Source organism: Mobula birostris, chromosome 8, assembly GCF_030028105.1.
Source record: "Mobula birostris isolate sMobBir1 chromosome 8, sMobBir1.hap1, whole genome shotgun sequence".
Classification (NCBI taxonomy): Eukaryota; Metazoa; Chordata; class Chondrichthyes; order Myliobatiformes; family Myliobatidae; genus Mobula; species Mobula birostris.
The window spans coordinates 79,256,156-79,282,025 of NC_092377.1; the positions used below are offsets into that span (position 1 = coordinate 79,256,156).

A 25,870-nucleotide genomic window follows, 5' to 3' on the forward strand; every position below is an offset into this window, starting at 1 on the left:
GAACTGACTGGAGCCTGCAAGTGAGGAAATCAAGGATCCAGTTGCACATGGTGATACTTAGGTCAAGGTCTTGAAGCCTATTACAACCATATAACTATATAACGGAAACAGGCCATCTCAGCCCTTCTAGTCCGTGCCGAACTCTTACCCTATCCTATTCCTACCGACCTGCACTCAGCCCATAACCCTCCATTCCTTTCCTGTCCATATATCTATCCAATTTAACTTTAAACCCCATCATCTAGATCATTAATATATATTACAAACAACATTGGACCCAGTACAGATCCTTGAAGCACACCGCTACACACTGTCCTCCAATCTGACACACAGTTATCCACCACTATGCTCTGGCGTCTCCCATCTAGCCACTGCTGAATCCATTTTACTACTTCCACATTAATGCCTAATGACTGAACCTTCCTAACTAACCTTCCATGTGGAACCTTATCAAAGGCCTTACTGAAGTCCATATAGACAACATCCACCGTTTTACCCTCGTCAACTTTCTTAGTAACCTCATCAAAAAATTCAATAAGATTTGTCAAACATGACCTTCCACGCACAAATCCATGTTGACCGTTCCTAATCAGACCCTGTCTATCCAGAAAATTATACATACCATCTCTAAGAATACTTTCCATCAATTTACCCACCACTGACGTCAAACTCACAGGTCAATAATTGCCAGGTTTACTCTTAGAACCCTTTTTAAACAATGGAACCACATGAGCAATACGTCAATCCTCTGGCACCATTCCCGTTTCTAATGACATTTGAAATATTTCTGTCAGAGCCCCTGTTATTTCTACAGTAACTTCCCTCAAAGTCCTAGGGAGTATCTTGTCCGGACCCAGAGACTTATCCACTTTTATATTCCTTAGAAGTGTCAGTACTTCCTCTTCTTGAATTGTCATACTTTCCATAACTACCCTACTTGTTTCCTTTACCTTACACAATTCAATATTCTTCTCCTTAGTGAATACCAAAGAAAAGAAATTGTTCAAAATCTCCCCCATCTCTTTTGGCTCCACACATAGCAGTCCACTCTGATTCTCCAAGGGACCAATTTTATCCCTCACTATCCTTTTGCCATTAACATAACTGTAGAAACCCTTTGGATTTATTTTCACCTTACTTCCAAAGCAGCCTCGTATCTTCTTTTAGCTTTTCTAATTTCTTTCTTAAGATTCTTTTTACATTCTTTATATTTGAGTACCTCATTAACTCCAAGCAGCCTGTATTTATTGAAGATCTCTCTTTTTTTCTGAACCAAGTTTCTAATATCTCTTGAAAACCATGGCTCTCTCAAAATTTTAACCTTTCCTTTCAACCTAACAGGAACATAAAGATTCTGAACCCTCAAAATTTCACCTTTAAATGACCTCCATTTTTCTTGTTACATCCTTCCCATAAAACAAATTTTTCCAATCCACTCCTTCTAAATCCTTTCGCATCTCCTCAAAGTTAACCTTTCTCCAATCAAAAATCTCAATCCTAGGTCCAGTCCTATCCTTCTCCATACTTACACTGAAACTAACTGTATTGTGATCACTGGACCCAAAGTGCTCCCCAACAAATACTTCTGTCACCTGCCCTGTCTCATTCCCTAACAGGAGATCCAACACTGATCCTTCTCTAGTTGGTACCTCTATGTATTGTTTCAAAAAACTATCCTGCACACATTTTACAAACTCCAAACCATCCAGCCCTTTTACAGAATGGGCTTCCTAGTCTATGTGTGGAAAATTAAAATCTCCCATAATCACTACCTTGTGCTTACTACAAATATCTGCTATCTCCTTACAAATTTACTCCTCCAGTTCTCAGTCCCATTAGGTGGTCTATAATACACCCCTATAAGCATCACAACACCTTTCCTATTCCTCAATTCCACCCAAATAGCCTCCCTAGATGAGTCCACTAATCTATCCTGCCAGAGCACCGCTGTTATATAATCTCTGACAAGCAATGCAACACCTCCCCCTCTTGCCCCTCCTATTCTATCACACCTGAAGCAACGAAATCCTGGAATATTTAGTTGCCAATCACACCCCTCCTGCAACCACATTTCACTAATAGCTACAACATCATATTTCCAGGTATCAATCTATGCTCTAAGCTCATCCACCTTTCTTACAATGCTCCTAGCATTAAAATAGATGCATTTAAGAAACTCTCCACCTCCCAGTCTCTGTTTATCCTTAATTGAGCAAACAACTTTATCTTCTTCTTCTTTTTCCTTTATATCAACCTCCCCTCTCCTAGTCTCCTTAATTTGATTCTCTCCCCCCAACCATTCTAGTTTAAAGTCACCTTAGTAGCCCACACAAATCTCTCCGCCAGGATATTGGTCCCCTTATGATTCAAGTGCCCTTTGTACAGGTCATGCCTTATTGATTATATTTGAGGGGACGATAGTATTGAATGTCGAGCTGTAGTCAAAGAAGAGCATCCTGATGTCTGCATCTTCACATCCAGATGCTTCAGGGTTGAGTGAAGAGCCAATGAAATGGAATTTGCTGTTGACCTGCTGTGACAGTAGGCAAATTGGAGCCGATCTCAGTCACTGCTGAGGGTGAGGGACCTACCGGTGGAAACTGCAACAAACAGATTTCTGGCTCAGTGGCTCAGAAGGTTGGGGGGGGGGGGGGGAGAGCGGAGAAGAGGCATGCAGTAGTGATAGAAGAATTCCATAATCAGAGAAGCAGAAAGCAGGTTCTGTGGATGTAAAAGAGACCACCAGATGATATGTTGCCTCCCAGGTGCCAGGGTTATGGATATCTCAGAGATTATGAAGGGGAAGGATAAACAGCCAAGAGTTCTGATACATATTGGTACCAACAACATAGGTAGGAAAAGGAAGGAGGTCCTGAAGAGAGAATATAGGGAGTTAGGCAGAAATCTGAGAAGCAGGACCTCCAGGGTAGTAATCTCTGGATTGCTGCCTGTGCCATGAACCACTAAGGGCAAAAATAAGATGATTTAACAGATGAATGTGTGGCTGAGAAACTGGTGCAGGGTTTCAGATTTCTGGATCATTGGGATCTCTTCTGGGGAAGGTATGACCTGTAAAAAAAAAAAAAAGACGGGTTACAAAGGAACCCAAGGTGGACCAATATTCTTGTGGGCAAGCCGGAGCTATGGAGGAACTGTTTAAACTAATTTGGCAGGGAGAAGTTGATGAATACGGGACTGAAAGTGATATATTTGAATGCACGCTATTATACAGAATAAGATAGATGACTTTGTTGTGCAGTTGGAGTTGGCAGGTATAACATTGTGGACACACAGGGTCACGGCTGAAACAAGATCATAGTTGGGAGCTTCCAAATTGTATCAAACGGACAGGCAAGTAGGCAGAGGGGGTGAGTTAGCTCTGCTGGTAAAAAAAACAGAATCAAATCCTTAGAAAGAAGTGAGATAGGATCAGAAGATGTATCCTTGTGGGCAGAGTTAAGAAACTGCAACGGTAAAAAGACTCTGATGGGAGTTATACAGAGGCCTCCAAGTAGTAGCCAGGATGTGGGCTACAAGTTGCAAAGGGCGATAGAAAAAGCATGTAAAAACGGCCATGTTGCAGTGATCATTGGAGATTTAAAAAGGCAGGTAACTGGGAAAATCAGATTGGTGCTGGATCCCAAGAGAAGGAGTTTTTAGAATACGTACCAGATGGCTTTTTAGACCAGCTGGTGGTTGAGCCCACCAGGGGAAATGACAATTCTAGATTGGGACATATTTGATTGGGGAGATTATGGTAAAGGAGCTCTTTGGATGCAGTGATCATAATATGATAGAATTCCCCCTGCACTTTGAGAAGGAAATCAGAGACACCAGTATTACAGTGGAGTAAAGGAAATTACAGAGAAGCTGGCCAAAGTTGATTGGAAGGAGACATGAGCAGGGATGATGGCATAGCAGCAACGGCTGGTGCATTAGTCACAGGACAGATACATTCCAAAGATTAAGTATTCTAAAGGGAAGATGAGGCAACCATGGCTGACAAAGGAAGTCAAAGACAGCATAAAAGCAAAGAGAGGGCGTATAATATTGCAAAAATTAGTGCAAAAATAGAGCATTGGGAAGCTTTTAAAAACATACATAGGCAATTTCAGAAAGCCATAAAGAGAGAAAAGATTGAATATGAATGTAAACTAGGCAGAACAGTAAAGAGCAATTTTTTTTTCCAGATACATTAAGAGTAAAAGAGAGACAAGACCGCTGGAAAGTGACACTGGAGAGGTAGTAATGGAAGACAAAGAACAGGCGGATGAACTTAATAAGTATTTTGTGTTAGTCTTCATTAAGAAGACACTAGCAAAATGCCAGAAATGCAAGCGTGCCCAGGGACAGAAGTGAATGCTGTTGCTATTACTAGGGAGAAGGTGCTTGGTAAGCTGAAAAGTCTGAAGGTAGATAAGTCGTCTGGACCAGATGGACTACACTCCAGGGTTCTGAAAGAGGTAGCTGAAGAGATTGTAGAGGCATTAGTGATGATCTTTCAAGAATTACTAGATTCTGGAGTTGTTCCAGAGGACTGGAAAATTGCAAATGTCACTCCACTCTGTAAGAGGGGAGGGAGAAAGACAAAAGGTATATTATAGCCCAGTTAGCCTGACTTCAGCAGTTGGACAGATGTTGGAGGCTATTATTAAGGATGAGGTGTTGGGGTACTTGTAGGCAGATAATAAGATAGGCCAAAGTCAGCATGGTTTTCTAAAGGGGAAATGTTGCCTGATAAATGTGTTGTAATTCTTTGTGGAATTAACTGCCAGGATAGACAAAGGCAAATCAGTAGATGTTGGTTATTTGGATTTTCAGAAGGCCTCTGACAAGGTGCCACATATGAGGCTACTTAACAAGATAAGAGCCCACAATCTTACAGGACAGGTAAGAGAATGGATAGAAGATTGACTTACTGGCAGGAGGCAAAGTGTGGGAATAAAGGGGGCCTTTTCTGGTTGGCTACCAGTGACTAGTGGTGTTCCACAGGGTTGGGACCTCTCCTTTTCACTCCATATGTCAATGATTTGGATAACAGAATTGATGGCATTGTGACCAAGTCTGACGATACAAAGACAGCTAGAAGGATAGGTGGTGTTGAGAAAGCAGGGTGTCTGCAGAAGGAGTTAGGTTGGGAGAATGGGCAAAAAAAGGTGGCAGGTGGAACACAGTGTAGGAAAGTGCATGATCATGCACTTTGGCAGAAGGAATAAAGGTGTGGACTATTTCGTAAATGGGAAGAAAATTCAAAAATCAGTGGTGCAAAGGGGCTTGGGAGGCCTCGTGCAGGAATCCCTAAAGGTTAACTTGTAGTTTGAATCAGTGGCAAGGAAGGTGAATGCTATGTTAGCATTCACTTAGAGAGGTCTGTAATTCAAAGCAAGGGTGTAATGCTGAGTTTTATAAGACATTGATCAGATCGCACTTGGGAGTATCATGAGCAGTTTTGGGCCTCTTATCTAAGAAAAGGGATGCTGGCACTGGAGGGGGTCCAGAGGAGGTTCACAAGAATAATCCCTGGAATGAAAAAAGTGAACAACTGAGAAGCATTTGGTGGCTCTGAACTGTACTGGCCAGAGTTCAAAAGAATGATAGGGGGCAGATCTTACTGAAACCCATCAAATACTGAAAGGCCCAGATTGAGTGCATGTGGAGAGGATGTTTTCTATAGTGGGGGAGTCCAGGACCAGAGGGCATAGCATCAAAATTGAGGGACATCGATTTAGAACAGAGATGATGAGGAATTTCTTCAGCCAGATAGTGGTGAATCCGTTAAATTTATTGCCACAGATGGTGGTGTGGGCCAAGTACTGGGTATATTTAAGGCAGAGGTTGATAGGTTCTTTGTTATCAGAGTGCCAAGGGTTACAGAAAGAAGACAGGAGAATGGGGTTGAGAGGGATAATAAATCAGCCGTGATAGAATGGGGGGACATTCTCGATGGGCTGAATGGCCCAATACTGCTCCTATGTCTTATGGTTTTACGCTTTAGAAATGGTTTGTGTTTTAGGAATAGTTTGTAATTTGAAAATGCTTAAGATAGAAATTCTCTGTGAGTTTTATATGTGTTTTAAGAACATGGTTTGGCTTAAAAATCTCAATTTTTATATGGAAGAAATGTTTACCATCTAATGCACAAAGCAGCATTTTTTTTTTGCATTAAACATGACAGCAGTAACTGGGGTAGGATGAGAGCATGTGCATTCTCCTAATGGGGCTTACAGCATCCTTGTGGAGGACATCTGTTCTCCTTAACACCTTGACAGAAATTAATCCAGAGACAGTTTCGAGAAAAAGAGCACTTGCTGCTTTCCCCACTCCGACACCTCATGTTGCTGTGTGCTCCCAGCAGTGGACTGACTTTCACCAGCATTTGGAACCATAAGGAACCTCTGCTTTAGGATGTGCACACCTTCCCCAATCTCACCATTTAGCTTCAACTAGTATCAACGTGAAGCATAACTAGTTTTCACTTGACAGTTGATACAAACTATTTAGTCCTGCTTCATTCTCTGGAGTAGTTGCATGATTTGCTGAGTGCTTGTGCCATTTTCTGCGTCGATTTGCACCAAATTCAAAACTTTACTTTTGTCTTACCTGCTCCTAACATTGTAGTAATTCCAAAGGCTAGCAACAACACAATTAATACTGCAAGTTATTTCAACCAGCTATCCAAATTCTCTGCTTATATATTCATTGACAGATGATGATATATTCCAGCCCCCGTTGTTCCATTAACAGAAGCAGTGCTAAGTTTTAACTGATAAATTCCCTTGGCACACATCCTTTGAGCAATTCTAACTATCACTAGCAGTATCTTCAAAAGAATCATGTTTGAAGGATCCATTAACCTCCTCTTGGGTGATTTCATATACTTGCAGATTGTTGCAAAGTACTAACAATGTCAATGGTAATAATTATGCACAAAGGTACATGAAAGCAATCAGAATGAATAAGATGCCCAAGCCTGTTATGAGCCCTAAATTCTTACAGTGCATTGGACAATGGTGCAAGGTAGCAACGTCATTTCAGCTGTGTATGCAAGCTTAACTGGTATTGTACCTTATCTTTCTTCAAAATGCCACAATCCTACTACTTATTTTTATATGAATGTTTCTGTTCATATAAGCACTTGTAGCCAAGTTATAATAGAACAACCCCACAAACAGCAAGAGAAAATGTCTAGTTAATTGCTTATTTGATAATTTAGTTGGCAGAGAAACAGGTGGTCAATAGATTAATACAAATTGATAGGAATTTCCAGTCACTTCAAGATTATGTATGGAAGCATAAAATATACTTTTCTTTTTAAATAACCTGCTCATAGCATTCAGAGTAAATGAGACATTTGCCTTAGTTTGAAGAAGTCCAAATACACTATTATATTTCTGGTATCGTAAACTGGAGATTATTTCCACTCTTACTAATCTGGCTATGGAAATACTGCACTAATAAACAACCCAAATTTAGAGAATGTTTTCATCTATTTTGCCTGAATGAGAGAGCAGAGTAAAGGGATCTTTACTCTATAAATCCATAGTTGGCTCCGAGAAAAAGTACAGTACAATGGATTCCAGTTAATTGGGCCATTGGTTAATTGAGGCATCCACTTATTTGGGACCACTCTTAAATAAGAAAAACAAATCAAGAAAACAGCCAGGATTTACTTTGTTTTTTTGGGACACAATGCCATTTAACGAGGAAGAAGAGTGTTCTAACCAGGGTCAGTTGCAAACACATTATGTGGCTGTCAGACAGTTTTAAAATTGATTCACTTCTGTGCTGTGAGTTCAAAAAGCAGTGATGTTTGTCACTGATAGTTGGCAAGTTCCAAGCATTCAGTCTTGCAGATGCCAGAAATGGCTGGGAGTGAAACTTACCCGATTTCACTACTTCAAGTTAGGAACTACAAAGAATTTAAAGCTATCAATAATCATCTTGAATGTTACAATGAAAATGAGGTTTGGAGGATAGAATCATTGAAAGCAATGTCTGACGGCAGTCCACTGTCTGCACTAAGTGTCTGTGCTGATTTTGTTAATTTACAGGGGTGGAGAAATATCTCTACCAAAGAAAGTGTGAGGCACTTCTTCCCTCTACTAGTCTGCAGGTCACGCTTGGACAAAGTGTAGCACTTGCTGAGCACCCCTCACCACCCAATCAGGATCACATGATAACATTAAGCCATGGGAGCAGGTGGTGGATGGTCACACGAGCAGCTGGTGCATAACACAGTCCTGGTTATGCGAACACTTATGCCAGGCAATCTCTGAAGAGTATTTAAAACGGATGGAGTCACCTGTCTTGTAAAGGCACTGCCCAGAAGGCGGCAATGGCAAACCACTTCTCTAGAAAATTTGCAAGAACAATCATGGTCATAGACCATTATTGTCCACATCATACAACACAGCACGTAATGATGATGATGACAATCAAAAGAACACATCAACATACACTGAATGAATTCCTCCGTTGATAACTTAAAATTGTATTAGCTCCTATAGTTCTGTAGTAGTTTTGATTGTTTTATTTTATTCTGTACTTTGTTTAAATGTGTAACTTTTTACTCAGTTACATTGTATTTTGTCTCTTTTTGTACATTTATAACTATTTCTATGAAACTTTGGCAGCTGCTTAATTGGGCCAAAATGTATTGGTCCCAATGTGTCCTAATTAACTAGAATCCATTGTAGAGGAATCAATTTGGATGGAGCTAAGAAACAGTAGAAACTGTTAGTGGGAGTTGTCTATGGGTCTACAAACAAATGGTAACATGACATTGTTTTATAGAATCTTTATAAAGATTCATTCAGTCCGAAAGGAGGATCTTTAATTCATATAAAGCATTAATGATTGGCTCTGAAGTGGCAAATATAATAAAAGGTACTTCAGTGAGCAAACATCAAGAAACATTTGAAAATAATAAGTTATGGCAAATACATGCCCCTGCAAGGCACTGAAATAAAACACAAAGCCACGACTACTAAAAGAGATTAGAAGCTAAAGTAGGGGAGAAGTCTTTTAAACAAAAAATACTGCAGGTTGTAGTAAACAAATCTGGATTTCAGCACAGGAGAACCAAAGCATTGACAAGGAAGTGGTAAGTAGATACAAGAGTAATCTAGCAAGAAACAAAATCAAATTATAAAAGTTCCTGCAATACATGAGGAGGAAAAAGATTGGCCAAAGTTAATAGAGTCCCTTATAGAGAGGGACAGAAGATATGAAATTCGAGAGAAATAAAGGTTACTTTTTTCATGGAAGATGGCACTGAAAACCTCTCAGAAAAAGCTACAGGTCCAGAATGAAGGAGGAACTGGGAATATTTACACCAAGTATTACAATATTAATGGGACCAAAAAGTAGTAAAATACCCAAGACCTGATGAGGAACATCCGGAAGCTTTGAAAGAGACAGGCATTCACATCTGCTTTTCCCTGTTACCATCCAAATCAATCTCATCTCAGATTACTGCATTTATAACACAGCCACAATGATAATATCCCTTGATTAACATCTATACCACTTCCTTTCCCATTTTACTGTTTCTTTTAGAACATCAAAAAGTCTGAAACGCTGAGTGCCCAAACCTGATAACCCAACAACCACAGCTATGTAAGAGCTAATCATTCAAACTCATTTATTTCCATTTGTGCCATCAGCTTATCAGTCTTGTTACTTGTGCTATGTGTACCCAGATTAAAAAAGGTTGAAACTTTTGAGATTTTACAATTTTTAACTGTTTGGGTTTCCAGTTTCTGCTACATATTAATTGCTCATATTTTGTGATCAACGTGTTCAGATTTTCATTCACACCTTCACTACACTCTTCCTTTTAGATTTCTTGTCATGTGAACTCTCTCCCCTCACCCTCCAGTATTGCCCTCAGCAAAACATAGTTTGTAGTGCTACCCATATCATTGGAACCCACATTGAGCACACATCCTCCCCTTCAACACCAATTTATTCTCCTGGCCTGAAGAGATGTCCCTAGCATTAGATTGCCACACAGCCTTCATGTCTCTTGACAGGACAGTATCTGCTCACTTATCTACACTATCAACTATTTATTTAGAGGGACAGCATTATAACAGGCCCTTTCACCCCAATGAGCCAGCACCAAATTACACCTGTGACCAATAACCAGCTAAATGCACATCTTTAGAGTGTGAGAGGAAACCAGAACACTCAGAGGAAATGTGTGTGGTCAAGTTGAGAAAATCCCTTGCAGTGGCAGAGAATGAACCCAGATCTCTAGCACTGTAATAACATTAAATGAACCACTATAATATCGTGCCACCCCACACCATGACTAAATTTCTCTTTCCATGCCCAACTACACCATCCACCACACACCCCAAGCCCTCCATGCCATGATGCTACAGAGAGCTTGCAAGCCCTTCCAGTACTCTACACCACATCCAAACAGAGCACAACCTTGCACCTGTTAGAGGCAGTCACTTCTCCAGAGCTAACCAAAGGACACCCTCACCTGCTTTCTTTGCTGTCAGTCCTTCCTGTCCCTGACCACTAATTAAATTCACAGTTATTAAAGGAGTATAAGTGCTTTTGGAACAGTGTCCAGGATAACTCTTCCCCCTCTTTGATAACGGGTCATTTTTGAGTTGGCCATCTGTGACACGTGGGATAGCACAGGAATCAATGTTGTTGGCAGCCCACCAGATTCAAATTTATACCAATAATATGAATGAGAGACCAAGAGTAATAAATTGAAATTTGTTGATGTTGAAGCTGGGCAGGAAAATGCAGAGGTATTTCAGGTAACCTCACTGAATGGGTAAGTGAGAGGGGAATGATTTAAAAAAGACCCGACATGCAGCTTCTTCACATGGAGGATGATGCATCTACAACATTTAGGAGGTACTTGAACAGGTACATGGTTTTATAATTTAGAATTTATTTAAATCTTACATCCATCCCACAATGTGAGGGAGTGAAAATTATGGCATTATGACTCCGTTGCAATGTACAGACATGTGAATTTAAAGGTCTAATGGCTTGTAGAAAGAAACTGTCCCGTATCCTGTTGGTCCTGGCTTTAATGCTGTGGTACCATTTGCCAGACAGAAGCAGCTGCAGCAGTTTATGGTTGGGGTGACTGGTGTCCCTGATGATTTTCCAGGCCTTCTTTCTGCACCTGCTGCTGAAAATATCCTCAACTGGAGGGAAGTTCACATCCACAGATGCGCTGGGTTTGGATAGGTTTAGAGGGATGAGGGCCAAATGTGGGCAGATGGAACTAGTTTCGATGGGCAACTTGCTCAACATGGACAAGTTTGGCCAAAAGGTGTGTTCGGATACCGTTTGATCAAAAATCTAGTAGATTGGGGTTAAAAATCTTAAAAAGAAAAACCATGTTGTCACTAACATACAATTTCACTGAAAAAAAATCTAAAAAGGAACTGAGAATTTTAGAGTTAAGTTAATGCAGCATGGGAAGAAGAATTGTTGATGAGTTAGGACTGTAAATATCCAAAGTGCATCTTCAATAAAGGGTACTGAGCTAAGAACCAAACTTAAAGCCACGGCCATTTATTTACCAAGTTTAGTCAGAGCCAACATTGGAAGAGATGTGAAGCTGGGGTAGAGAGTTTCAGGTAGATGAAGGTGATGGCTTCAGTCTTTAAGAAAATTATTATGCTATTCCATTTATATTTGCAGCTAGACAACACAATGGCAACACTGGAGATAAGATGGGCTGCAGCAAATTGGCATTAGGCTTTGGTTCACCGACATTATTTGAGCTATCTACCAACAGCCAGACAACTCAATTTAACTAATTGGATTTTGAGATATCAGACCTCACATGTATCTTAAAGACCTTAGGAATGTTGAACAACAATAAAAGAGGGGCTGAGCCTGCTATTCATACATGGAAGAGTCCCTCCTCCTCCTGGTTCTTCAGCAAAGATACCTCAATATTTGCACATGAGAATGTAAGAAATGTTGTTGACAGCTAGAATTCCTCCAGGAACTGATCCAAACCCTGCTTTAACCATCACAATCTAATTTCAACATGGAATCTTTATATAAATATTTAAGTCCTGCATTTACACATGCACAAATAATATTAATTTCAGATGTAAAACGTCCTAATTCAACATGGTGATCCTCAACTGAGGGGCGTGCATTCCTGAAAGGTGCTAAAATATGGACACCACAGTAGATGATTATAAAATGCATTAAAGGCATAAGATGTTTATCCAATATTAACATTATTGTTTATTAAAATACTCAGTGATTTTTGTTTGAGAGTAGTTTTTAAAATGGTATGATTCCTCATCTTTGAGCTCTCCAATTAGCTTTTAGTAGTCAAATTAAGTTTCTGTCTAGAGAGTTGGAGACCTTTTTTCCTTTACAATAAATCATAACTCTAGGATACAATTCTGATGTGTAACTACAAGTCAATATCCTGAAAGGTTAATTTCTCATGTAATGTAATTTCTGGAGATGGTTAACCATGTACAAGTTGGTAAAGTAGCCACTATTTAATCACAAATCCACTGTATTTGTGTCCTGCATTTATAACACCTCATGTCTGGTTTCTTGCTTGGTGCCAGCAATGTCAGAAAAATGTCCCAGTCCAATATTAGACTGCCCAGCTTCCAAGTAACTTTGGGATATAGAATACCGATGCTCAGATTGGCTCTCACTGTGCTCATTTCGCACTCATAAAACAAGTGTCAAGAGGCTCGACATTCAGTCCTTAATAACTCAGCAGCAATAGTTCTCTGCACACAAATGGAAAAATGCACAGACAGCTTGCTCCAGCTAGAGAAAGCTTCATTCAGAGCCAGTTGGTGCACACAAAGTATTGCTTGCCTGGCATCGTGTCTAAATAATCACATTTATGCCAGGTTTCTTTGTTTCCACCCGATATGGTATGCATAAATCGGTAGAGCATTGGGGAACTTTGCAAGGGAGGTTGGTCCTGAAATGTTTGACATTTCAGAACTCAATTACTAAAAGCACTCTTTCATTGGTGGTCATGAATATATAGAACCACAGAAAGTATTTTGTCTGAATGCGTAACAGCTTGGTGTGGCAACTGCTCTTCACAACTGCAAGAAACTGGAATAAGTTGTGGACACTGCTCAGCACATCACAGGATCCTTTCCATACTTCTCACTTCACTGAAGCAGTGAGAAGTACAGACAAAGAGCCCACCCGTTCTCCCTTCTCTCATCTCCTATCAGGTAGAAGATACAAAAGCCTGAAAGTGCTTACTGCCAAAGGACCTCTTCTAGAATAAGATGGACTCTTGGCCTCACAATCTACTTTATGATCTTGCACTTTATTGTTTACCTGCACTGAATTTTTTCCAGTTACTTTCAGAATTTATTCTGCATTGTTATTATCTTACCTTATTCTAACTCAATGCATTGTGTTGATTTATATTAATAGCAGGAAAGACAAGATTTTCATAGTATCCTGATATGTGTGATAATAATAATAATAATAATGCAACTGATGGATGAATATAAAACATGCAAGTATCTGGGATATAAACAAGGAAAGAAAATAGCTTGATAAAGGAAAAACTTTTGACAGAATTTACTTCAAGGCTTATGAAAATCTGCCAAGCACAATTCAACAGTAAAAATATAACAAAGGCAATAAACAGTTTCACCATACCAATATTAATGTATTCCTTTGGCACAATATCTTGGTCCGAAACCGATCCGGAAAATTTACAAAGAAGAATAAGAACCGAAATGACAAATTTCAGAAAACATCATGCACGTTTGAATGCACTTAGGTCAACACTACTTAGGACAGAAGGTGAAGAGGCATAACAGATATTAAAAATCTACACAACAGTCAGATAAAACTTCTAAAGTTATACTTTCATCAATGAAAACAGGAATCAGCACTCCGTTCAAGCATATGCAATTCCAATAAGTATACACCACTAAACTTAAATGAGCCCACAACACAGAAAAATGAAGACATTATCACTATTGAAGAAGAAGATGACTAATGGAAGAACATGACCTTCCATGGAAGACATCCCCATGATCTGAGCAGATTAGATGTCCACAAGGAAATGTTGACAGGAAGCGGTGACATTTTTTCAGAAACAGAAGGGTTCCTTGTGGCAATACAGGGCTAGGAGGTTAACACAAAAAATGATCAAAAATACATAATAAAAGACCAACAAATTCAAAGCGATAGATGTAGAAAATGCCAAGAGAATCCAGAAACAATCTAGCACATTACAAGACCCTGCAGCAGTTTAACTCAGTTTGATTACTTACAAGTAGCACAATCAAGTGGCAAATTTCATTCACCAAAATCTTGTGTAGGCTCCTAGGAAGCCTCAGGCTCGCTGAGCTCGCTTTCGCCTAGGGGGACCAGCCATTAGCCCCGCCAAACTGGGTAATCAAGTTTGTGTGGATGCCGTGTGATGTACCCCACCTTGCCAAATAACAGACAGCACACAATGTACAATTTACAGATTACAAGATTACACTTTATAGATCTTACTGGAACTATGTAATTAATAGAGATACAATATAAAAGGAAAGTAAAAGGCGCCAAACTTATCAGAGTTCAATCACTTCATGCACAACCATTGGAGCTCAATTAACAAAGTCTTCTTTCCACCATTCGATCCCCTCCGACCTCCTCAACCCGCCGCCTGGGACCAACCACGGTGGTCGACCAGAGCGCGTCCAGCACGTCCTTCCTCTTCGGTTCTCCTCCAGAAAAGCCCTGGGCCTCGGTCTCCCTCTTGGGTCCAATCCTCGCCCATCTTACAGCATCTCCTCTCTCTGTCCCCATCGCGCCTTCTGCCCAAAGCCCGCGAAAACAATAGCTTACAGACACACAAGAAAGAATAACATCTATCCCAATTGGTTAGCAAATGAATACAATTCCCGTTATCAGTAATTATAACTCAAACAAGCTGCTACCGTTAACTCAGCAGTTAACATTACAGAGAAGCCATTTTATTAGCCTTAGCAGTAACATAAAAGAAGAAACCCTTACATGTGCTTTAAAATACAAACTTATAAAAGAAACATACCTTACTATAAATACAAGCCTGATCCAGTTTTAGAATCAGAATCCCACAAATTATATTATGACTGATCCATTATTAGCGATAGGACAATCCATAATAACGTCCAGATATAATGCAGGACAAACAAGCAAGAACAACCTACTTAGTAGATATAGCCACTCCAACACACATAACTTACAGAAATCAACAAGTAAAAAACAAAGAGAAATATGCTGAATTCAAAGAGGAAAATTAAAGACCTTGGAACATGAAGAAGGTATATATTGTCCCAATAGTAATATCTGCAACTGGTGTCATCCCAAAGGCACTACACAATAGCATTAAACAATTAGGGATACACAGCAAAATCTACAAAAATCTTCAGAAAGCCACTACAATAGTCTGAAAGTTCCTAGCAATTGAGAAATGAGTGCGCTTGGCTATACCCATACCTCAGGTTTTACCAGTTTGACTGCTTGGTGCTGTTGTGTGGAACAGAGGGGCTGCTGCATTATTGGACCTGCCCTTATTCAGATGTGAGGATGAATTGAATTGAATTTATTTATTAATCACGTATCAGGAGCACTGCATATGCAGGGCCCTTGGTATAATTAAGGATCCCACCCATCCATCCCACATCCTCTTTGATTTTCTACCATCAAGCAGCAGATCACAGTGTATAAAAACAAGAATGGTCAGGATGAGAAACAGGTTCCTCCCCCAGGCCATTAGGCTTCCGAACTCCCGGCTGCATTGTCCGTTTCATACCTTCCATTATTTAAAATTAATGCACTTTCACTTGTTATTTATGTGTGATTCATCTGTAGATTTTATCCTTCTTTCATAAGGCATTGTTTGTTATGTGTACTACTGTGCTTTACACTCTGGTTCGAACAAATGTTGCCTCATTTCTATATAATATATATGGTTATTTTCATTGCATACACGTATATAGTTAAATGACAATAAACTTGACTTTGTTAAACTGAGACCTTCAACACTCATTCCTTTGTGGCAATATTTCTGCTGCTATTATATTTGAAACTAGGCCAATGGATGTAACAGGTCCTGATGCAGGGTTTCGACCCAGAATGTTCCTCACAGATGCTGCCTGATCTATTGAGTTCGTACTGCCACCAATTTTTTTTTATATTGGAGCAGGGAGGCAACTTAGACAGCCTGCATAAATTGGGTCAAAGGGCTTGCTTCCAAGCTGTGCAAATCTGTGTCTAATGCCAGTGAAGTGGCTCCCTTGGGAAAAAAAATGACCTTGTCAAATCAAACACCAAACCAGTGAGCACAAACTTTGTTGCAGGCAGAGATAAATGTTATAATGTACTACAAAATTCAGGACTACTCAATAATTAATCCATCAGATATTTGTAGCTGCTTCGATGTGGGTGATACAGAAGTCCTTCTGGTTCCTCGCTCAGTTAGTTCTAACATTTAGTTTTACCTGTGTCAGAACTTGTGCTCTTCCCATTGTTAAAATGTGGTGCTGCATAGGACAAAACTATGCTTTCACAGTGCCTTGAAAAGTATTTTCATCATCCAACATCCTCTTTGATTTTCTCCCATCGAGCAGGAGACTACAATGTACAATGTTTCATCATCAACTATCATCACATTATATTGTTTCATATTCTAAATTTAAAATATATTCAGGTAGGATTTTGAGCTAATCTACAAAACATTGTGTATCATGTCAAATCAATAGAAAAATTCCAACACCTGACAATTTACTAAAAATTAAAAACCAAAATTAATGAGGCTGAAGAAGTATTCACCCCCTTTGTAACCACTATGTTAACTTTCTTCAGGTGCAATACTATATACTACCTTACCTACTCACCCAATTTGTTGATGAAGAAAATTGGAGGATCACCGGAATAAATACACGTTCTCTCTGTCGAGTATAGTGTGGTATATTTTTAAACAGGCTGAAACAAATGAAAACAAAAGAGCATTCAAGACAAGTCAAGGAAATGATAATAGACAAGCATGAATCTGGGGAAGGCTACAATACCATCTCAAAGGCACCGAATATCTTGGAGCTTAGTATAGTCCATCATTAAAAAGTAGAAAAAATTATGAAACCACAGTCACACTGCCTGAGTCAGGCTACCCCTCTAAACTTAATCACCAGAGAAAATTGGCACTTGTAAGAGAGGTTACTGTGACGCCAATTGTCACTCTGAGTGAACTCCAGAAGTCAGCGGCTGCAACTGGAGATGAAGTTCATGACTCCACAATCTCTAAAGCAGGGTTTTTCCAACCGGAACCCTTGGGTTCTGTGAGAGGTCACTAGCGGTTCCACAAGAGATCGAGATAAAAAATATTGTTTATTTAACTTCACGTAATGTGCAATGCTAGAGCTCACAGTGGTGGGCAGTGAATGAACAGTCCTGTTAGTAATCTCAGCCCAGCATGGCAGCGCGCAGGAGGACTGTTTATTTGATTGAGTCCATTCTCAGTTTATGACGCGAGATAGGAGAGGCTATTGATAATTGGTGAGCGCTGTATCGCACGGAGGGGAGGATGGTAGGCTGATCAGGAGCGTAAAGTGCGTTTTCTGAGCATTGAATAAACTCACCCAACTTGGGCTGTGATGTCAGCCTCTCCTTCCCAAATTACCTCCCCCAACTTTCACTTACTGGAGCGCCGACTGACTTACGGGGAACAAAGTACCGGTGTTGGAGAAAATTAGAGGGAAATTTTCATTCTAAAGATGGTCCAATGTGGCAATTTTTGAAGAGGAGGAGTGAGATGCAAGAGGAGGATTCTGATAAGGTTAATAATGAAGAATTACAATCTTCTGAGTTATGTCACTGCACTAGTGCAACAAACAACACTAAAAAAGTCCATCCTTACAATGAAAGCTACATATCAATGGGTTTTACATGGACTGGTGCTCAAGTTGTCCTATTCCATTGTGCCTAGTCTGTGAGCAAACAACTTACAAACACAGCAATCACTCCAGCAAAATTGAAAAGACACTTAAATGCAAATCACAGCCATATGACAAGTAAAAGTGCAGATTATTTTAAATGACTAATTTATATACTACTAAAACTCTCATACTCTGTCTGTTTGTGACCTCCAATTAGCACAAACGGTGCATTACAGCGGTACTTTTTTTTGGCTAAATTGAATTAAAATGCGCTAACTTACAGAATGCAGGCAAATTTCAGGGTTATAGATTCATATAAATTTGCTCATTCGCCAAAAATCAACAGGCTGGCTTTCAACCCAGAGACGATCAGCCATCATGAAAATCGGGACGCGACAGCTCGATGCATGCGCATGGCCAACCTCAGCAGTGACACCTACCAGAGCAAAAGGGCAGGGCAGCTCTATTTCGAGTGGTCACATTCTGCTAACCATATCAGTATCTGCAGGATTAGGACAGATCTAACTGCCACCCATCAATAAAAGATAATTACATCTTATTGTAATGACGTACTTCGAGACACCCATAAAACCCTTTGCTGCAGTCAAAGGACAGCGGTGACTATATCATGTCCATTTAGGAGAGCGCCAACCACATCATCAAGAATAATCAGCATCCTTTGGTGTTACTGCTTTGTATCTTCTATCCAGCATTAGGGTAAAAAAAATGGTCAGCCTAATTATTCCGCGTGGAAAGGGAAGGGGGATATTATGGTCAAGAGATGACGCCAAACGTCGTCGGGAAGCGGCAAGGAGAGGGAGAAAACAAGAATCGGATGAGGCCAGGGCCGCACAACTCCAGGATCAAAGAGTCGGGCAAAAAAAGATGAGGGAAAAAGAGACAGGAGGAGGAGAGGCATGCACATCTCCAGGATCAGAGACAAACAACAAACAGCAGAAGAGATGAAGAGACAGGGAATGAAAGGGCTGCACGTCTCCAGAATGACAACGAGAGGCACAAGGGTGGCAGATAAACCAGAAATGATGCCATCAAACAGGCTCTTCATTAAATGAGGAGCAGCTATATTTGTTTTGCTACGCGTCATTCTTCTTTAATAAACTGACGTTTTCTACTTCAATTTCCAAAGCAAAGCAATACCAATAGCATTCAGGAAAATTTAATGTTCATTCTGGTCACATCAGACTGCACTACCCTTCTCTCAAAGGGTGCCCCAACAGGTCACCCCGTTGTCTAGTGGACTCTCAAAACAAACAGATTAAAGCTTTTGAAAATAAAGTCACAGTCAGTGAAAAAAAAATTCAGGAAGCAAGTTATTTAGTAGTTTTAAGACCAGTTCACTTAAGAATGTTTAAAACACTATGTGAAAACCTGGACAAAAAGCACACCAATCTCCTGCTACATTCAGAAATCCAGTGGCTTAGCAGAAACATAGAAACATAGAAAATAGGTGCAGGAGTAGGCCATTCGGCCCTTCGAGCCTACACTGCCATTCAGTATGATCATGGCTGATCATCCAACTCAGAACCCTGTACCTACCTTCTCTCCATACCCCCTGATCCCTTTAGCCACAAGGGCCATATCTAACTCCCTCTTATATATAGCCAATGAACTAGCCTCAACTGTTTCCTGTGGCAGAGAATTCCACAGATTCACCACTCTCCGTGTGAAGAAGTTTCCCTCATCTCGGTCCTAAAACGATTCCCCTTTATCCTTAAACTGTGACCCCTCGTTCTGGACTTCCCCAACATCAGGAACAATCTTCCTGCATCTAGCCTGTCCAATCCCTTTAGGATTTTATACGTTTCAATAAGATCCCCCCTCAATCTTCTAAATTCCAGACAGTATAAGCCTAGTCAATCCAGTCTTTCATCATATGAAAGTCCTGCCATCCCAGGAATCAATCTGGAGAACCTTCTCTGTACTCCCTCTATGGCAAGAATGTCTTTCCTCAGATCAGGGGACCAAAACTGCACACAATACTCCAGGTGTGGTCTCACCAAGACCTTGTACAACTGCAGTAGTAACTCCCTGCTTCTGTACTCGAATCCTCTTGCTATGAATGCCAGCAGACCATTCGCCTTTTTCACCGCCTGCTGTACCTGCATGCCCGGTTTCAATGACTGGTGTATAATGACACCCAGGTCTCGTTGCACCTCCCCTTTTCCTAATCGGCCACCATTCAGATAATAATCTGTTTTCCTGTTTTTGCCACCACAGTGGATAACCTCACATTTATCCACATTAAATTGCATCTGCCATGAATTTTTCCTTTCACCTAACCTATCCAAGTCACCCTGCATCCTCTTACCACCCTCCTCACAGCTAACACTGCCGCCCACTTCATGTGTTCCGCGAACTTGGAGATGCTGCATTTAATTCCCTCATCTAAGTCATTAATATATATTGTCAACAACTGGGGTCCCAGCACCGAGCCTTGCGGTACCCCAATAGTCACTGCAAGTGAACCCAGAGAAAATGAACTCAACAGGGTGTTTGAGCTGAAAAGTGAATCGCAGGAGTACTTTTAAGAAACAATAAGCCAGAATTTGCTGAGTGCTTTGAAGATGAAGAACGGCAGCAGAAACTACCCTGCTTAGCAGACATATGAACCAGTTGAACAAATTCTCCGCAAGGCCCTGGAGAAAAAGTAACAAGATTCTTTGAGTTAAAAGGAAAATGCATCTTTGGAAAAATCATGGTGCCAAAGGAAATCTTGAAATGTTTCCACTGCTGCTTGGGCATGAGAGTGAGGAATGATATCAGAAAACCTCATCTTGGGCCGGCTGGTGGCGCCACGACATCAGCACCGGACTCTGGAACGGAGGTTCCCAGGTTCGAACCCAGTCGGGTCTGCTCCCAAGTATGCTTTCCAACTGTACCGGGTTGAGTGTTGAGATCGCAACTCGACCTTGTAAAATAAAGGGAAAAATACTGCGAAACATCTGTGTGAGGAGTGGTGCGCCACACAGTCTCTCTCTCTCTCTCTCGCTCCACGCCTTGTAAAGGCATGAAAAAGACATCATCCCGCCAACATCGCACACGCTCGCACATAGGCACACACGCCAAAAAAAAAGAAAACTTTGTCTTATTGAAAACATCTGGAAGAACTGCAGAACAAAATTGAACAGCATTTTTCCCCTCTTTCAACACAAGTGTATAACTGGGCGAGGGACTCTTTCTCTGAATCTTCTGCTCAGCCTGAGAACTTGACTTTGAGAGGAGAAGAACATAGTGAGCTGCAGTCTGACCGTACTCACCTGCCAATGTACAAGTTCAGGAAGAGTATGCAGCCGTCCATAGGAAAGCAATGAACATTTTGCTGCAGTTTTCAACTTCATACATGCGTGAGTAAGCTTTGTCTTGTTTAACAAGCATCAAGAGCAAGGATAGAAATTGTCTCATTCCAGTTGAAGGTAAAATCTATATGTGCTTATCTCAAATTCAACCCAAAATTGAGAAATTTATTATATTTGCCTTATGAGTTTTTAAAATTTATGAAAGGGGAAGAAAGATTAATTTCAAGAAAGGCAAGCTAAAAAAATCATTCTCTATTCAAAAGAGCATTGACAATTATATTTGGCTTATTATATCTACAATTTACTGATCACACTAATATACCATGAGCTGCAGATATAATAGTCTTTATGCAGTCTTTATGCATACCCTTGCCTGTAATGATTTTGCAAAGCGGCACTTAGAAGATACGGTAAAGACATGGAAGAAGGTTTTGTGGTCAGATGAGACTAAAGCGGAACTTCTTGGCCTCAACACTAGGTGGTACGTGTGGCGTAAATATAATACTTGGCATCAGCCAGGCAACTCCACTCCTACTGTAAAGTACGGTAGAGGTAGCATCATGCCATGAGTAGCTTCATATGAAAATTGATGTCCTTGAGTTCCCCAGTCAGAGTCTTGACCCTAACCCAATCGAACATCTCTGGGAAGACCTCAAGATTGCTATCCACCACCATTACCCAACTAATCTGGCACAGATTAAGCAATTTTGTAATGATAAATCGTAAAATCTTGCTCCATCACTTTGTGCAAAGCTGATGGAAACTTATCCAAAAAGACCTACTGGCTTTAATACCTGCAAGAGGTGGTTCAACTAAGCATTGAACAAAGTGGGTCAAATACTGAAGTTCTAACATTTCAATATTTGAATTTTTAGATTTTCATGCTTTACAACTTCCCTGTGGTTTGTGGGGGGGGGGGGGGGAAGTATGTGATTCACAAATAAATATTCTCAGATATATTGATCAAAAGCACTGGTGGCAATACACATTCATGTGAACAAAGGGTGGGGCTGAATACTTTCACAAGGCACTGTATTTTCCAAGAGAACAACTCCACTGGAATTACATAGAATGGAATCAGACCCAACACAACTATGCTGACCAAGATGGCTATCTGAGCTAGCCTATTTGCCTTCATTTTGCTCATATCATTCTGCGATTTTCCTATCATGTACCTCTCCAGATGCCTTTTAAACATTAAAATTGGATTCACCTTGACCACTTGCTTTGGTAGCTCCTTTCACTTCATTGCCCTCATCTGCTAACCAGACTCACATCGTTGATGTTTTACCACCTGGCAGTGGAGAAGGACCCCAGTGGAAATCTCTTCATGCAGGGGTACTTCCCCTGTACTCTGGGGACCTGGGGTGGAAGGGTGCAACAGGTCTTTAAGCAGACTTACTGACACCTCGTCCACCTGTTCATCCTGTGGCTGGGAAAAGTCAGTGTACTCTTGTATTGAGTGTGAGAGGTTGCAGCCCCTGTTTGAGTATCTGAAGGAGCTGCTGCTCAGGTTCTGGTTAAACTTTAGCCCCATACTCCTTCTATCCAGGCACCCAGTATGGAAAGGGGTGGGTCATAAGGGGGATCTACTGGTGGGCTTGCTCCTGGTCCTGGCCAAGATGGCCATTCATGGGTCTGACAGTGGAAAGTCAAGAGTTCTGCCAGAGACAACGGTCAGCCCCTCTTCTGAGGATACATTCATATCTGGCTGTCCTTGGAGGGGGAACATGTGGTCACAATGGGTACAGTGAGGCATTTCCAGGTGCGCTGAGCCCCCCCAAGAGAACTGAATTTTATAGACAGTAGTAATCCTATTTATATTGAATTTATTCACTGTTCTGCAAATGTTTGCACTTTGTGTACTTGTTGTGTAAAAAAACTTTTATAGTTTTGTAAAAAAAACTTTTTTTGTCTCTGTTGTTGCACTAGTGCAGAAGATTGTAAGTCTTCATTATGAATCTTATCAGAATTGTTCGTAGGCCTAGACCTAGAATGCTCCTCTTCCATCTCACACCTCCTCTTTAAAAATCGCTACACTGGACCATCTTTAGAATGAAAATTTCCCTCCAATTTTCTACTACACTGATAGTTTGTTCACTCCCATAAGTCAGTCAGTGACATGCAAGTGAAAGTTGGGTAAGAAAATTTGGGAGGGAGAGGCTGATGTCATGGCCCAAGTTGGGCAAGCCCATTCAAAGTTCAGAAGACAGACTTCACGTTCCTCATCAGCCTAACATCCTCCCCTCCGTGCAAGACAGCACTGACCAATTATCAACGGCCTCCCGTACCTCACGTCAAAAACTGAGGATGGGCTCAAACAAATGAACATAGTCCTGCTGCCACACTGGGTTGAGAGACCTCTAATGAGATTGTAGCAGGTCAGCTCAGTCCCTGCACACCACTGTGAGTGCTAGCATCAAGTGTTACGCAAAGTTCAAAAAATGATGTACATTATTCTTAATCATGATCTCTCACAGAACCCTGGTCCAGTCACTAAAGCCATGCCCCGGTGATTTCGCATGCATCTATTAGGTGACCGCTCAGCCTCCTCCATTCCAAGGATAAAAGCCTATCCAGTCTCTCCTTCTAACTCAAGCCACCAAGTTCCAATAACATCCTTATGAATCGTTTTCTGCTCTCTTTCCAGCTTAATGACATCAGTTTTCTCCCACTGCTTCCTAGTGAGTGCCTTTGCAAAAGTTTGCATCTATTCTGGTCCTAGCACTGAAAGTGTCAACACAAGTGGATAAGGTGGTGAAGAAGGCAGACAGTGTACCTGCTTTCATTGGTCAGGACATAGAACAAGTTGGCAAGTAATGTTGCAGGTGTCAGGCCACGTTTGGAGCACTGTGTATAGTTCTGGCTGCTGTATAACAGAAAGTGTGTGGAGGTTTTGAGGAAAAAGCAGCAGAGGTTCACCAGGATGTTATCAGTTAACACCAGAGGTTGGACAAACTTGGAATTTTTTTTCTCGACCATCAAAGCCTAGAGAGGAGACCCCAGAAAGTTTATGAAATTATGATAGGGTACTGATACAGTAGATAGTCAGAACTATCAGTGCTACTGTATGTGTCTGACAGACATGTTACAAGCTGCTTATGACATAAGGCAGCTTGATTTCATTGCAGCTGGCCTATTAATTTATTTGGTCTGATGTTATCAGAGAAAAAAACAAAACAGATAAAAATTGTTTTTATTTGTCACATGTACATTAAAACTTCCATTGAAATGTACATGTAAATCAAATCAGTAAGGATTTCCAATCAAATCTGATTGGGTGGCCTAGAAATATCGCCACACTTACGGCACCAACATGGCTTTTCCACAACTCATATCCATCTGTTCTACCTATCTCTCCCCAGCCTTCTGTTACTGAAAACTAACTTGGTTTCTCATTTTTTTCCAGTTCTTAAGGAGAGTCAGCAACCCAAAATATCAACTAATTTTTTGCTCCACAGATGCTGCCTAACTTGGGACATTGCATTTTACTGAGTCGCCTGCACTACACCCTCTGTAGCTGCAACATTATCTTCTGCATTCTTTTTACCACCTTGGATGTACTTGTGTATGACAATCTTCCCAGATGGCAGAAAATAAAAGCTTTTCACTGTACACTACAATAATAAACCAATATTAAATAACCTGCCAGCATTTCCAGCATCTTGTTTTTATTCCACTGCAACTTCAGCAAGCAACCAACATTGGTTTGTGCTCTGAGACAAAAGGGGAGGATAGGCCTTATGCTTTACAAACACCTGCAAATAAAACTGCTCCATCAACTGAACCCCAAACAATAAAGGTCCATAAACAAATTTCTGGAAATTAGCATCTGCATCCCAAATCTTGAGAGTGAAGGCAGATATTCATGACGAAATTTACCTTGGGTATTAGCCAACTGAGGATGAAAGTCTGTGAAGACTAAGATTTCAAATGCAAGGCTCATGATATAGCAGATGGAACTCTTGTGAAATTGGGATTCACCCTTCATCTCCCCATTGCTCCCCCAATGCACAACTACTTTGTGCCGACACTCTGCACCTCATACCTACATTACACAGTCACTGTTCTACTGTTTCATATTCCCTGCTGACACCTCTGCCCTCCTGTCCATCACCTCATGTTCAGGTACTCCTGCACCTAAAGTCACTTTATGTACATACAATCAGTCTATGGATATAAATTAATTTTCTGTACATACAGCAACACTTAACAGTTACTTGTACATTGTATTTTATATGATTGTTTTTATATTTATAGTTACTGTGTCTTTTTAATGCCTCATTGGATCAATCATTTTGTTTTCTTTTACACTCGCGCACTGAAGAACAATCAACAATCTTGAATCTTGACAAAGCTGTGAAGAAATACTAGAAAGGTGGTCCCTGCAAAATCCTCCAAATCCATCAACGGGATAAGTGAATCAGCACCCAGTCCTCTCCTTGGGCAATGTCCCCAGCAACGGAGCCCCAATTACATTCAGTCAACTGCAGTGAGTCAGCCACTTCACTCCTATGCCCTGGCCTCCTTAAAAGCCTTCTATAAAATATAGAGCAACCCTGCCAAAATGCGACTATCCTTGCCCCATTACTGCTCAAAATGGAGAAGGAGCAATCAAGTTAACACTGAAAACCT

General features: G+C 40.7%; 1 protein-coding gene across 11 annotated transcripts in view; it reads right to left on the minus strand.

The window, feature by feature from the left end:
- The window catches only part of plcb4a (phospholipase C, beta 4a), a 568,665-nt gene that overhangs the window by 437,497 nt on the left and 105,298 nt on the right, over positions 1–25,870 (minus strand). For 9 of the 11 annotated variants that reach the window (XM_072265513.1, XM_072265510.1, XM_072265523.1 and 6 more), the window contains one exon: positions 16,881–16,968. The exons of the other annotated variants lie outside the window; for them this stretch is intronic. The gene's annotated coding sequence lies outside the window, so the exon portion shown is untranslated. The remainder of the gene's footprint in view (positions 1–16,880; positions 16,969–25,870) is intronic. 11 annotated transcript variants of the gene reach the window in all.